Source organism: Triticum aestivum, chromosome 3A, assembly GCF_018294505.1.
Source record: "Triticum aestivum cultivar Chinese Spring chromosome 3A, IWGSC CS RefSeq v2.1, whole genome shotgun sequence".
NCBI lineage: Eukaryota > Viridiplantae > Streptophyta > Magnoliopsida > Poales > Poaceae > Triticum > Triticum aestivum.
In genome coordinates this window covers 631,086,145-631,101,996 of record NC_057800.1, presented here as the reverse complement: position 1 = coordinate 631,101,996, position 15,852 = coordinate 631,086,145, and positions in this window count along the sequence as shown.

The window sequence follows — 15,852 nt, the reverse complement described above, 5'->3', positions numbered from 1 at the left end:
CGGAAGCCGGACATCCCGTCCCGGCGCGGTCAAGTAGCGGACCAGTCGTAGAAAGGACCCGGGGCGCCGTTCGCGAACACCAACACCGTCCCAGTAGCCGGAGTTTGGGAGGCGGCGATGTTCGTGCGCCTGGTAACGGGCCGCACATCGCCAAATCCAAAGACGGAGCCAGGCCCTCCGCGGGTGGCGCGGGGCCTTCCAAGATCGCTGCCACCCCGCCCGAAGGCGATGCGAGGGCCTCCAAGACTCCCACGCCGGCGCCGACAGCGCGCTCCTCTCAAGCGGCGCGCGACGAACGGCGTAATCACGCCGAAGACCCCGGGCGTCGCCGCGGGAAGAGCCCCGAGCACCACTCCCGGGAGGTAGAAGACCTGCCCGCTCGCCGAGGCGCTGGTGAAGATGGCATGCGACCGCTGGGTCGTGATAGAGCTCCTTCTGACATGGTCAGAAGTCGAAGCGCGTCGCGATCCATGCAGGTTTCGCTGCCACCAACGCCAGCAGAAGCCCTGGCGCGCGCGCAGTTGCTCCTCGATTTCCCTCCCACGAATGGAGAGCCATTATCCGAAGCCTTGTTGCGGTGGCCAACAAAGACGAACCGAGTCTGGTGGAGCCCCCGGGTCGACGCTCCGACGGGGTCCCACGCACCAGTGGCAAGAAAGCCGGCGGCGCCGTGACCACGGTGCACTCGCCTCCTCCCCGCCCGATACAGCGGACGCCAGCCCGTCGCGACGTTACGGGCGACGAAATCTCCATAGCGTCATCCGACCCGCGGACCCACTGTGACCAGCGCCAAGTCCTTCGGGAACGAGAACATGAAGATGCTCGAACCACTATCGAGCGCCGGCACGGAGCGCGCCACCAGTCAGACAGGCGAGCAGGGCCTGCTGTGAACCACCTGGCACCGGAGAGCCCTGGAGGCCTACCTTACGAGGTAGGTTGTCCGGCTTTTACCCGTGAGCTACGGCAGTTCCAGTGGCCCACTCACCGCACCTTCAAACCTGACGTGGGGGAAAAGTACAGCGGCAAGACCCACCCGTCCGAGTTCCTCAGCATCTACACCATTGCGATGCAAGCTGCCGGAGCCCGCAACGATAAGGTGCTTGCGAATTACTTTCCATTGGCTCTTAAACCCAACGCCATGTCATGGTTGATGCACTTGCCGGTAGACTCTATTTCCTCCTAGTCGGATTTGTGCCATGAGTTTGTGGGCGCCCTTACTAGAGGCCACCAAGCCCATGGCCAAGCGAGCGACCTGCACGTCATTCCCCAGAAGGGAGGCGAGAGTCTCCGCAAGTATATACAGAGGTTCAGCCGGATACAGTTCAATATCCCTGATGTTCACCCTGCCGCCATCATCAGCGCGTTCCATCAGAACATGCGTAACCGCAAGATGCGCGAAGAGCTGGCAATGAACAAGGTGAAAGATGTAGCAGAACTCTATGTTCGTGCCGACAGATGTGCCCGGGCTGAAGAGGGAAGGAAGTACCCCGGCGAAGACGCCGGTGTGGAAACCGACTCCTCGGATGAAGATACTGCCACCCCGGCGAAGAAGGGCCGGCGCCGCAACAGGAAGCGCAAAGGTAAAGCCGTGCTTGCCGTCAAGGGATCTGATGACACTGGCTCCACCAAGAAAACCAAGGCAAATGACCCCGGCAAGGAAATTGCCGGATGTGTCGCCTGCCAGGCCTTGGCGGTTGCCGAGAAGCCAGGAAACTCTGACAAGCGATACTGCAAGATCCATCGCACCAAAGGCCATGCTCTCCAAGACTGCCGACAGGTTGAGCTCCTCGCTGAGAAGCAGAGGGCTGAATATGAGAGGCGGGACAAGGAGAAGGGCCAAGACGGTGCTAAGGGGTCCGGCAAGAAGCATGACGGCCAGGCGGGCCGTCGCGGCAAGGATAAACAACAGGAGAGGCCCGCCCGGGGCCGTGACAAAAAGCCAGAAGACGACGATCACGAAGAGGATGACGAATCCGGCGACCAAGAGTTTCAGAAAGCTACAGAGGCCATGTGCATCGACGGCGGCACCTCGCTGCATACTTCTCACCGCCAGCTTAAACAGTGGGCGCGAGAGATTACAGCGGCAGAGCCGTCGTTTGATGCCCAAAGGTTGCTGAAGTGGTCCAGCACACCTATCATTTTTGACATTGAGGATCACCCTGGTCGCACTACTGCGGTCGGGTGCTTGCCATTGTTGGTTTCACCAACAATACGCAATCTCAAGGTGACAAAGATGCTAGTCGATGGCGGGGCCGGTCTGAACTTGATCTTGCCTGCCGTGATCGAGAAACTGCGGATTCCTGATGGAGACCTCGAAGAGACGGGCAGGTTTCAGGGGGTCAACCCGGGAAGAAGCCAACCTAAGGGAAAGGTCACGCTGCCCGTGACTTTTGGAAGCAATCTGAACTACAGGACGAAGAGGATCGTGTTTGATGTTGCCAAGATCCCCTTGCCTTACAACGGGATCCTTGGCCGCCCAGCGCTGGCCAAGTTCATGGCGGCGTCACACTACGCCTACAACACCCTGAAGATGCCAGGACCTGTGACGATCATCACCATCCCCTCTGATAAGAAAGATGTGCTGATTTGCGCTGACCAACTATACCAGCAAGCAGTTGCAGCAGCTGCCGCCACTAGGGCACTTGCTCCTGCCGCTGGGACCCCGGGAGGGAAGAAGAAGAAGAAGACCGGTGAGACCTCGGACACCCACTCCGGCAAGCGCACCTCTTCGCAGTGTAGCCTCCCGTCGAGGACGTGCCAGAGAGCTCCACCGGCGAAAACAAGAAGCCCAGGGCCATACCACCGAGAACCAAGAAGGTTTCTGTCAATGAGGACGGCACGGGAGGGGCTTTCACCATAAGCTCCACCCTTGACGACAAATAGAAAGACGCGCTCGTCACCTTCCTGCGGGCGAATGTCGATGTGTTTGGCAAGCTTCCGACATCCCCGGCGTTCCCAGGGAGGTGATTGAGCACCACCTTGCGGTCTGTCCTCATACGCGGCCCGTCAAGTAGAAGGTCAGAAAGCAAGCTTTGGAATGACAAGAGTTCATCACAGAGGAGATCTAGAAACTGGAAGCAGCGGGTTTGGTAAGAGGAGTGCTCCATCCAACGTGGTTGGCCAATCCGGTCGTAGTGTGCAAGGCTAATGGGAAGTGGAGGTTGTGTATTGATTACATAGATATCAATAAGGCTTGTCCTAAGGACCCCTTCCCGTTGCCGCGCATCGACCAGATTGTTGACTCCAAGCTGGGTGTGATCTGTTGTCATTCCTTGATGCCTACTCCGGCTACCACCAGATCTTCATGACAAGAGAAGACGAAGAGAAAACATCATTCATCACCCCATGTGGTACGTATTGTTTCATGCGGATGCCTTTCAGGCTGAAGAGTGCTGGTTCGACGTTTGCAAGGGCGGTCCAGATTGGTTTTGAACCCCAGCTCCATAGAAATATGGAAGCTTATATGGATGACATAGTGGTCAAAACCAAGGACATGGCAACCCTCATACCGGATTTGCAAGAAACATTTGCAAACCTGCGCAAGATCAATCTCAAGCTGAACCCTGAGAAGTGCGTCTTTGGCGTCCCGTCCGGCAAGCTTCTCGGGTTCTTTGTATCACATCATGGGATAGAGGCCAATCCGGACAAGATCAAAGCTATAGAGCATATTGAAGCACGCAAGCGAATCAAGGATGTGCGTCAGCTTGCTGGTTGCGTCGCCGCCATGGGCAGATTCATTTCCAAGTCTGCCGAGCGCGCCTTCCCTTTTTCAAGATCCTAAAAAAGGCGGGCCCGATGGAGTGGACGCCAGAAGCCGAAGCAGCATTGCAAGATTTGAAGAAGTACCTCTCCTCCGCGCCAATACTAGTTGCGCCTAGGCCACAGGAGCCGTTGCTGCTATACCTGGTGGCAATGAACCAGGTGGTCAGCGCCGCACTAGTGGCGCAGAGAGAGGTTGACGACGAGGTAATGGCAGCGATAGAGCCCGACACCACCAATGCAGAGACGAAACAGCCAGTTGAAGTGCCGCCGAAGAAGAAAATGATGCAGCACCCGGTCTACTTTGTTAGTTCCCTCCTGCAGGGAGCTAGATCAAGGTACTCCGGCGTGCAGAAACTGCTCTTCGGCCTTCTTATGGCCTCGAGGAAGCTGCGTCACTACTTCCGGGCACATGAGATCACTGTCGTCACTCGCCTCCCTCTGCAACGGATATTGCACAATCCAGATGCAACGGGAAGAATTGTGGAATGGGCACTGGAGCTGTCTAGCTTTGACCTCAAGTTTGAAAGTACTTCGACAATTCAGAGCCGAGTCCTGGTGGAGTTCATTTTAGAGTGGACCACAACGCCTGACGAAGAAGCCCAAGAGACTGCTCTCCCCGGCAAGGAGGCAAGTTGCAGTTGGATCATGTACTTTGATGGAGCTTTCTCCTTACACGGCGCTGGGGCTGGCGTACTGCTTGTCGCGCCCACCGGAGAGCACCTCAAGTACGTGATCCAGATGCACTTCCCCAGGGAGGTGTCAACAAACAATACGACAGAGTACGAAGGGCTGCTTGCCGGTCTTAGGATCGCGGCGGACCTCGGAATCAAGAAGCTCATCGTCAGGGGTGACTCGCAGCTCATCGTCAAGCAAGTCAACAAGGACTACCAGAGCCCGTTGATGAAGGCCTACATCGATGAAGTGAGAAAGCTGGAAGAGTGTTTCGATGGTATACAGGCTGAATACGTTCCTCGAGCGGAGAACGATATCGCCGATTACCTGTCAAAATGCGCCGCCCTCAAGCTACCCGTGGAACCAGGTACCTTTGTGCTCCAGCTAACTCAACCATCCGTTGATCCATCAACAGAGCAGAACAAGAGGAGGAAATCAGGACCCGGCAAGTACTTTCCCGCCGAGCTCCCCGGAGCCGCCGACAAGGATGTTGCCGGGGACACTGAACCCGCCACGGGACGGCTAGCTCCGGCGGAGCGTCAAGCTCTTGCCGTCGAGACAGCCGCTCCCATAGCGGAGGAAATGCCTTTAGTCCTCACCGTCGAGCCCCAGGCTCCAGCATGGGCACAACATACCGTCCGATTCCTCCAAACAGGGGAACTTCCTGAAGAGCAGGAAGAAGCGGAAAAAGTAGCCCGTCGCTCTACCATGTACTAGTTCGTCGATGACGTCCTGTACAGAAAGAGGCCGAACGGTGTGAAATTGAAGTGTATCCCTCGGGAGGAAGGATTGGAGCTGTTGGCGGAGATACACAGAGCCATATGTGGATCCCACATCGGGTCAAGGGCCCTTGCCGGCAAGGCATTTCGGCAAGGCTTCTTCTGGCCCACCGCCCTCCAGGATGCGATGACACTAGTCATCAGTTCCATTCAAAGAAGCTTTATCATCCAGCTCAAGCCCTTCAAACCATTCCTCTCTCCTGGCCCTTCTCGGTCCGGGGGCTCGACATACTGGGCCCTTTCCCCCGTGCTGTCGGGGGCTTTGAGTACTTGTACGTTGCAATCGACAAGTTCACAAAGTGGCCGGAGGTGGAGGCAGTGAGGAAGGGCACAGCTCAGTCAGCCGTCAAGTTCTTCAAGGGACTAGTGTGCCGTTTTGGTGTACCCAACAGGGTCACAGCGACAACGGCACACAGTTCACAAGCCACACCTTCATGCAATATATCCAAGACCTCGGCAGCAAAGTCTGTTTTGCTTCCGTTGCTCACCCACGAAGCAATGGTCAAGCTGAGAGGGAAAACGCTGAAGTACTGCGAGGCTTAAGGACCAAGACCTTTGACAGGCTGCACAAGAGTGGAAGGCGCTAGATTGATGAGTTGCCGATGGTTCTTTGGTCGATCAGGACGATGCCAAATCGAGCCACCAGCCAGACACCCTTTGCCCTAGTATACGGGGCAGAAGCAATTCTCCCCACTGAACTCATATACGGGTCATCTCGAGTGCTCGCTTATGATGAGCTTGAGCAAGAGCAACTGCGGCAAGATGATGCAATGCTCCTTGAGGAAGATCGTCTTCAGGCGGCTGTGAGAGCAGCACGCTACCAGCAAGCCTTGCGCCGCTACCATAGCCGCAAGGTTCATGCCCGAAGCCTTGAGGAAGGCGACCTTGTCCTTCGGCGCGTTCAATCGGCCAAGAATTCCAACAAGTTGACACCAAAGTGGGAAGGCCCTTATCGGGTAATACGAGTCACCAGGCCCAGCGCAGTCCGCCTCGAGATCGAAGATGCCGTTTCGGTGAGTAACTCCTGGAACATTGAGCATCTTCGCAAGTTTTACCCGTGAGGCGCGGCTTGCTGCCCCCCCCCGGCAAGCCACCTTTTGTACAAGCATTGCCGATGATGCATGTAACCCTTTGTACAAAGCCAGGTGCAGACCCTGAGCATAAATAAATGAAGCGCTGGCGCCCTAAGTTATAGCATGCATGCTAGGTCGAGTCTCATCCTTGGTTAGGGTTGATAGTGCTTAGCGGCGACTAACCCCTAGCTTAGAGGTCGAGTGTGCGTCTCTTTGCCGTTCTTTCATCTTCTTTGGTTCGCAGGACTCACAGATATCCTTGCCGGGTCACTTGAGGACGAAAAAGAGAAGAGGGACAGACCAGCATCTAGACCCCGGCAAGCCAGTATTGCCGGGGGCTGCAAGAGCAAAGATTCACCCATGGCAAACCAGAGTTGCCGGGGGCTACAGCTTCAGATAAGTTCTTCATCCCTTATCATGCATTCCCTTATGGACTGAGGTATGTGAAACCTCATTTTTTCCTAAAGCTACCGTGCTCCCCTAACTCTAGGCCCTAGGGCTCGTTCCTGGGGCCAGGTTTGGTCGTAGTCGCGACAGCGAGAGGATGAAACAAGGTCGAGCGAAGTGGGGAGACGGCAAGGCCTGTTGCCGGGCAAGGAAATGTTTGTCTTAAAGATATCAAGGATTTACTCCTTGTCGTGGGTTCTACACACAAACAAATGACCCGGCAAGCATCCCTTTTTCATTAAAAACATTCCACTCATGTATAGTCCATAGGGAATGAAAAACATGAATGATGGGATTACAAGTTTTAAATTCAGCTAAGGCCCGAAGGCTTACAAACTAAAAAGAGATAAGGTGCCTGTAATCCCTTTCTTGTCCCTCTCCTCAGGAGGCAGGTCAAGGAGGCGAAAGAGACAAAAGGAGCGCCTAGGCGAGCTACGGGTGGCAGAAGACACCAAGAGAACATCTTGGTGGCCGTCCAAAGGCTGGATGGTGATGGCGGCGCCGGAAGCAGAGCTCGAAGATGAGGCGGCAGGACGTCAGCACGCGTCGAAGGCGTCGGTGCCCGTGTACTCCGACTTGACGGCCTTGCCGCCCGCCCTCTTCCTCTTCCGCAGCCTCCCAATGCCAGCCACCCAAGGAGACGATCCCGAGAAGTTCAGGGAGCCAGCGACGCGGATGATGGGGTCTCCGGTGCCGCACGGAGTGGCACCCGACACCTAATCGGACCCGTCATCCTGCCGCCTACTACCCTCATCGTCGCTGCCGCTGTCCTCCTCGTCACTCCCGCCCGAGGAGGAGTCTTCACTATCAGAAGAGCTCTCCACGCAGCACCTTGCATGGGTCCCAAAGAACCCGAAGACCTTGACGGAGGGAAAGCCACCCTCCATCAGCTTAAAAAGGAGAGTGAGCCCCTCCGTCAAGCGGTGGATATGGGCAAACGTCTTCCATCCCCGACGAAGATACATCATGTGAGGGGCTGGGAAGTCGACGCGAACCCGCGTGCCGCTGATCCCACAACCCCTCATGTGCAGCCGCAGCGACTCCGGTGGATCCAGCTCCATCTCCCGCGCGAATGGAGTCGGGAGACGAAGGCGATGGCAAGGCGGCCGGCGCAGCCTGACGAAGAACTCGTAGGGGTCATCCCCAACATGGCCCTCCATGTGGGGAGGAACTGCTGGCGGAGGCAAGGCCGGCACGCCGCCCCGTCCTCCTCTTCCCCGAGCGCCTCGGCCTTGCCCACGGCCTCACCCCCTCCCCCTTCCCCTGGTGGCTGGCTCTGTCACCGCGGGTGCAGGAGAAGGAGGGACGCGTTGTCGAGCGGCGACCCTCGCCGCCACCATTGAAGGACTAGGATTCCCTCTCTCCATGGCGGATGGAAGGGGGGAGTAGAAGCTGAAGGAAGGAGGAGATGAAAGAATGCAGGACGCCATCCCCCCTCCCGCTCTTTATAAAGGAACCGGGTGGGGGCTCGGCCGTCCCGCTCAGCCAATCAAGACGCGGAAGGCGCAGGGAACTGGGACCGACCCGTCGCCCCAGCCCGTGGCGGCCCGGTTTCCCGCCTCCACCGTTCGCCACCCCAAGCGCATGAGAGCCACATGGCAGGTGTGCAGGACCGAGGCGACGGGTGAGGCGACCTCTCCCCACTCCATGATCGTAGGGAGTGGACGCCTTGAAGACCACGCCTCGGCCCCGTTCAGTAAATGGGCCGCGCCTCCACGCCTCCCTCCATTTATGGGGAGGGCGCGAACCGCCCCCTTTACTACGACGTGACGCATGCATGCAGAGCTCAGCCCCACGCATGTCGCCCATGTCACACACGCCTCCCCATGCCGCGCCACGCGCGGGAAGCATGGGAAGCACAGCGCGCGAAGAAACTTACCGCGGTAAAAACCGCCCCGCCTGCCCGCGCACCGTTTTTGGGCCTAGCCCAACGACGCGATTGCGCTTACGTGTGGCCCAGGCCCGGGGGCTCCTGTCGGTGTACAAAAAGAGGGGTACACTTTTTGTACCCCTATAACTATGCACGGGCAGTCTGAGCCACGGGCACCACCACACTGAGCAAGGCAAGGGAGGTGAGCCAAGGTAAGGCCGAAGCTCAGGAGAAGCAGAACGACGCCAAGACCAAGACCACAAAGAGCAAAGGGGATGAAGCAGACCCCCCCGGCAAGATCCTTGCCGGGAGGCGGTTTTAGCAAACCCGACAAGACCCTTGCCGTGGCAGCTCGCCCCACACCTACGGAGTAAGTCACCCTTGAGTCCACTGCCCCCATGGAGCAAGGATTCGGGAGACATCCCCGTGGTGGCATGCAGATCTTTGTGAAGATATTCAAGATCAGATACACCCTTTAGAAGATGATGATCCTTGGCGGAATCCCAGCCAAGGAGGACCACAAGGCCCCCGGCAAGAGCCTTGCCGGGGATGACAGCAGGCGCCACGGCAAGACCCTTGCCGGGGCCCCAGCAAGGCCCTTGCCAAGAACACCCGTAGGGCCACCATCAGGCCCACGCCAGTCAAACCTCCACCGCCGTTCGCATGCAGCTGCCGACCCAACCAGCTGGGCAGGCACCTGCGTGGCGGCATGCGGATTTTCGTGGAGACCCACCACTGTGCTACCTCAGCTGCCTGCCTGCCTACATGGCACCGCGGGCGCCGCTGGCCAGGGCGCGTGTCGGCACGAGAGGGAGCAGCGACGGACGAGACAGGGCTCTCCCCCGTCCCCGATAAAGTAGGGACACCTGGGCAAGACGCATTAAATGCGCCTTGTCATGTAATGCAAGGGATAACCTCACATCACTGTACCCTTTCCACCTCCTGTGTGCCACTGTGGCAACCCCTTTCCTATAAAAGGAGGCCCGAGGCGACCAGGAGGAGGATTCGGCTTTTTGGAGCTCCTCACGCCTCATAGCTAGCTCAAGAACACAGATATACAATCCACCAAAGCAGGAGTAGGGTTTTACGCATCCTCGCGGCCCGAACCTGGATAAACGAACCGTATGCTATCTGTTTGATCTGCTCTTCTCACGACCCCGCGCCCCGCAACCGTAGTAGGGATTCTTGTGATCCCATAGGTGTCATTCCCACCAACACACTTAGTACAGGTGAAGGCTAGAAAAAGACAGGGAAGCGACCAGCTAGAGAGCGACAACAGTCATGAACATGCATTAAAATTAATCAACACCGAATGCAAGCATGAGTAGGATATAATGCACCATGAACATAAATATCATAGAGGCTATGTTGATTTTGTTTCAACTATATGCGTGAACATGTGCCAAGTCAAGCCACTCGAATCGTTCAAAAGAGGATACCACCCTATCATACCACATCACAACCATTTTAATAGCATGTTGGCTCACAATGTAAACCATTATAAGCTCCTACCTAATTAAGCATGGCATAAGAAACTATGATCTCTAGTTGTCATTGCAAACATGTTTAGTCATAATAGGATGAATCAGGAATGATGAACTAATCATATTTACAAAAACAAGAAAGGTCGAGTTCATACCAGCTTTTCTCATCTCAGTGAATATATAGAGTTGGAGTTGATGTCGGAGGAGCTCCAGGGGGCCCACGAGGTAGGGGGCGCGCCCCCACCCTCATGGCTAGGGTGTGGGCCCCCTCGTCTTGATCTTTTGCCAAGATTTTTTATTATTTCCAAAAATAGTCTCCATAAAGTCTCAGGTCATTCCGAGAACTTTTGTTTCTGCACATGGCAATTCTGCTGAAAACAACGTCAGTCCGGGTTAGTTCCATTCAAATCATGCAAGTTAGAGTCCAAAATAAGGGCAAAAGTGTTTGGAAAAGTAGATACGACGGAGACGTATCAACAGTAGGGATCCACCGGCTGGGCCACCGTATTTCAGGAAAAAAAAACGTCCCCCTGACTGCTGGGACCCACTAGCTACATCTTCGCACGCAAGGAAGTGCCTGACAGTCGGGACCCACCTAGTCGAAGCGTACGTAGCGTTGTTATTCTAGTCGCGAACGTGTACGTACATACTAGTCGATGTAGAGCCGCGCACATGTCGTAGTAGAGGCGTGCACATAGCATGTACATGTACGTACAACCAGGGTGCAAAAAAGAAAATACGACCACGTACGTATATACGGGCGGGGTCTCAAACGCCTACTCGTGCATACTTACGGCCAGGGCATGTGTACATGGCTGGGTCGGAATGGAGAAATTGAGTCGTCGTCGTGTTCATGGGGAGGCAACGAAATGCGTCGTGTTCATCGGAAGGCAACAGAACATGTGCTGTTCATCGGGAGCCAACCGGCTTGGACGGAACAGCCGATGGAAACGAGGCTTGGCGTACCGCAGAACGGAGAAAAAGGCCTTGTGTTCGATGTGTCATGGTCGAAACGGGATCCTGTTCATCAGGAGGGGTCTGGCATACCGTAAAACGGAGGAAACAGACTTCTCTTGGACCTCCTACGGTCGAAACGGGGTCCTGTTGATCGGGAGGAGTGTAGCGTATCACAAAACGGAGGAAACAGACTTGTGTTGGAGCGCGACGGTCGAAACGGGGGTCCTGCTCATCGGGAGGGGTGTGGCGTACCACAAAACGGGACTTCACATGATACTGTTCATCTCCACCGTCGACCTCCTCCAGCCTTCATAGGCTACTATTCATCCATCATCGACCTCCTCCAGCCTCCACCCGCGACTGTTCATCCACGGGCTCCTGTTCATCCAGCCTCCATCGCGCGCTCCTCCACCGGCTATTGTTCAACCAGCCCTCTCCACGGGGTCCTGTTCAACCACCCCTCCATGGGCCACTGTTCATCCAGCCCTCCACCGGCTACTGTTCAACCAGCCCTCCACGGGGTCGTTCTGTTCATCCAGCCCTCCACGGGGTCCTGTTCATCCAGCGACAACGACCTCTACTACCACGGGGCCCTGTTCATCCAATCCCCCACCGGGGACTGTTCATCCAAACCCCCTCAACAATGCTTACTGTTCATCCAGAGGCAGCATCGATCGGCTTCAGTTAGCAGCAGTAGCGAAGGAATCACTCGAGTTCAGTTAACAACAAGGGATGGATCGCTCGGGTTTAGTAACTAGCTAGTGCAATCGCTCGGGTTCAGTCAGAGCCCAACGCCCCGCACACACGCGCGTATGTACCAGAGAAACACGCATCGCTCGGCCCCCGGCCACCCACCTTAACCGGGAACTCCCCCGATATTTTCCTCGCCCTCGCTTCTATCACGGTTTTTTCTGTCATGGACGGCCCAAAGAATATCATGCAGCCGTGTCTCCGGCCCGCCCAGGATGAAAATCCCATTTTCTGTCATGATTCTTTGTCATAGAAGTAGGAGCCCACCACATCTATGATGATACCGGTTTTGTCACAATTATCGCCATAGAAGTGTCATAAGCATGACATATTTTTTTTCGTTCGGTCCAAAATGTCACGGATGTGTCTTTTTTTTGTAGTGTAGAGTGACAGAAGCTTAAACCCTAGTTTATGCATTTCTCCATAAGGGGCTGATTTGGATCCACATGTTTCATGCTATGGTTAGATTTATCTTAATTCTTCTTTCGTAGTTGCGGATGCTTGCGAGAGGGGTTAATCATAAGTGGGAGGTTTGTCCAAGTAAGGACAACACCCAAGCACCGGTCCACCCACATATCAAATTATCGAAGTAACGAACGCAAATCATATGAGCATGATGAAAACTAGCTTGACAATAATTCCCGTGTGTCCTCGGGAGCGCTTTGCTTTATATAAGAGTTTGTCCAGACTTGTCCTTTGCTACAAAAAGGATTGGGCCACCTTGCCGCACCTTAGTTACTTTCGTTACTTGCTACCCATTACGAATTATCTTATTACACAACTATCTATTACCGATAATTTCAGTGCTTGCAGAGAATACCTTACTGAAAACCGCTTGTCATTTCCTTTTGCTCCTTGTTGGTTTCAACACTCTTACTTATCGAAAGGACTATGATAGATCCCTATACTTGTGGGTAATCAGCGGATAACCCGTTCTCGCCAGAAACAAGCCCCATCCAGCAAGCGGTCGACCGTGTGTCACTCTGCCCATTTCCCACCTCGTGGCTAGGGACCACACGCCACACGATCGACCATCTCTTCTCGTCTTTCCTGCTAGAAGCGTCGTCTTCGTTGCGCTCTACTACGCTCCACTACCCCCCCAAACTGATGCCGCCTGCATCGAAGCGAAAACGTAAACAACCCTGACACGACCCTCTCCAATGGAATCCACGGAGGGTCCATGATGCCCCGCTTCCCGCCACTAGCCCGTTGACCCCACCACCGCCACGGCCATGCTCCAGCTCCAGCCCCCTCGCTTCCTGCCGCTCCCTCGCTCCCGCCTCCCCAGCCACTGTCGTTGGGGAGGTTAGTCCCAAAATATGATATAAAATACCATATAAATGCATATAAAACACCCAAGATAGATAATATAATAGCATGGAATAATAAAAAATATAGATACGTTGGAGACGTATCAACCCAGAGGCCCGCTGGTGGGGCGATGAGCTCACTAGGCGCCCCCTGGGAGGGCGCCCCTGAGCTCATGGCTCTCTGGTATTTCTTTCGCCAATATTTTTTAAATATTCCAAAACAATTCTCCATAATTTTTTAGGTCATTTGGAGCTGTGGAGAATTTTTATCTCCGACGTAGTTTTTTCAGGTCCATAATTCCAATTGTCAGCAATCTCCATCTTCATGTGAAACTTGAAAAATAAGAGAGAAAAGGCATTAGAAAATCATCATAAAGTGAAATAATGACCCAAAACATAATAAATAATTATAGAAAAAACATGATGCAAAATGGACGTATCACATACCACCACTATTCCACACACGCTATTTGTATTATATTGTGTCTTTACTTAGGCAACACCTAATTTTTATGTTGACGTTCTTTGTTATCTTGCAAAACCTATCCTTATATACCCACTTCTAGTTTGATTTCTTGTTTCTGGATAAAGCAAACACTCGGTGTATGTAGGGTTGTATCAGTAGCAGATGGGACCTAAGAGAATGTTGATCTTACCTTTAGCTCCTTGTGGCCTCGACACTCCATACTTACCACCTGCATCAATGGAAAGCGCTACGACAATTCCTTGTACTTGGGAATTATCAAGCTCTTTTCTAGCGCCATTGCCGGGAAGCAATAGCATAGGGTGAATATTTTACCTACACCTTTATGCCTAACTTAATGGCTTTAAAGAAAGCGCTGCCTGGGAGACAACCGTAAGTTCTAGAGATCCCTTTTCTTATTTTGTGTGCCTTTAAACTTTTTAAAAAACAAAACAACAAAAATAAAGAGGGGAATCTAAAACTTTTTCAAAAAGAGAAGTGATTGGAAAGTCATGCATTGAAGAAGTGAGGGTCGACCTTGAACACTTGTGTTCATGCTCATTGAAATAATGTGAATATTTTCATGGAAGATTCTCATAAAAATAATTACGCCCTTATATAAACCAATGTACCATAAAAATAAAGCGCCAAGGTTTGCCTTTAGGATGATGCAATTGTAATTTTATTAGGTTTTGTGCAGAAAACAATATTAGAATTTCATTCTGTAATGGAACATGGTAAATTCGTGAATTTTTTACACTGTACTTAATTACAAATTCTCTGTTACTTCCTTTTCCAGTATTTTATGAGTTTTAGAAGTATGCTCTTAATTAGATTAATATAGACTCTTTTGGTTTTGACAGATTGTTGTCCTATTTTGGTTATCTGTTTGTTCTAGAGTTTTCATGGCATATATTGGGGGATATAAACTGTGTAAATGATAGTTTACAGTAGCTATATCTGAATATAATTATGCAACTTGTCTTGACAATACATTATTGGGTGATTTATTTTTATGCATACTAACCTATCTCATGAGGTTTGTTAAGTGCGAATGAAGCTTTTAAGATCAAGGTGAGACAACGACATGAGAGGAATAATTAGTAGTAAGCATCCAAGCTTGGAGATGTAACAAATTGATGTCATTGTGATAACATGCCATGCCGAAAAAGAACACCAAATTCAGAGATCTTGTGATGCAACAACTTCAAGTATGACCATCAAGATTTAATATGTCCCTTATACCGCTCTGCCAAGCAAATAGATAGTCCTTCCACTTTGAGTGCATACAATCTATGCCTCCAAGCATTCCGGGAAAGCCACTCGATTCATTGAGCGCTAACAAGCGGCTGTATCTACAACATTTGGTCTCTCAAGTACTTAGGAGAAACACTCTATCCGCAGCTTTGCAGACATGTACAATGACTCAACGCATGTGGACTCACTCATGTGTGCGTACTGATCAACAAGATCATTAGGAACTCCATTTGCAAGCATTTGAATGACCGCAGTAGATTTCTAGTAAGAGGAGAAGCCAACCTTTCCAAGGGCATTATACTTGCAGTTGAAGTAATCATCATACCTCATCACTCCCTCATGAATACGGTTGAACAATGATCTCGCCATTCGGAAGCATCGCCAGAAAAGCTTGGCAGAGAATAGTGGTTCTATGAGATCGAAGTAATCGTTGTAGAGTAGGACATGACTGTTTTCTCTGTTACGAGTCAACCCAGAAGCATGGCTCGGGATCAATCCCCTACACAATGGTCCCTACCACGAAATGTGCCCACTGACGATGAAAGTAGCAACCACAACATCATCATCATCATCAGAAGATGATGAACATATGATGTTATTGTAAAAAAACTCATCCGAGCTATCTGCTATGATCCTTCGGAGTGATGACTTTGTATCTCTGTAGACAGCAGCGGACGACTCGTCCGGGCAAACAACCGAACACCTTGTGGGTGGGGACAAAGGCGAGCATGGACGAGTCATGGTTGGTGAAGGGTCTTGTCCTTGCCATGTTCAGGCAGCAGGGTTGTCGAACCCCGCGTCCTTTGGCGATGATGGTGAAGGTAGCGGTAGTATGCCTGGGGCTGCCGGCAACCCTGGGTAGGCGGGCCTTGTACTGCTCCATTGGCAGCAAGAAGCGAACACAATGCCCGACAGAGTGGACGCCTGTGGTTGCGATGGCGGTGAGGCAGTCAGTGGGTGCCGCGGCGGGGACTGGGGCGGTGGTGAAGAGGTCAAAAGCTAGGCAGCGACGATGAGAGCAAAGAGGC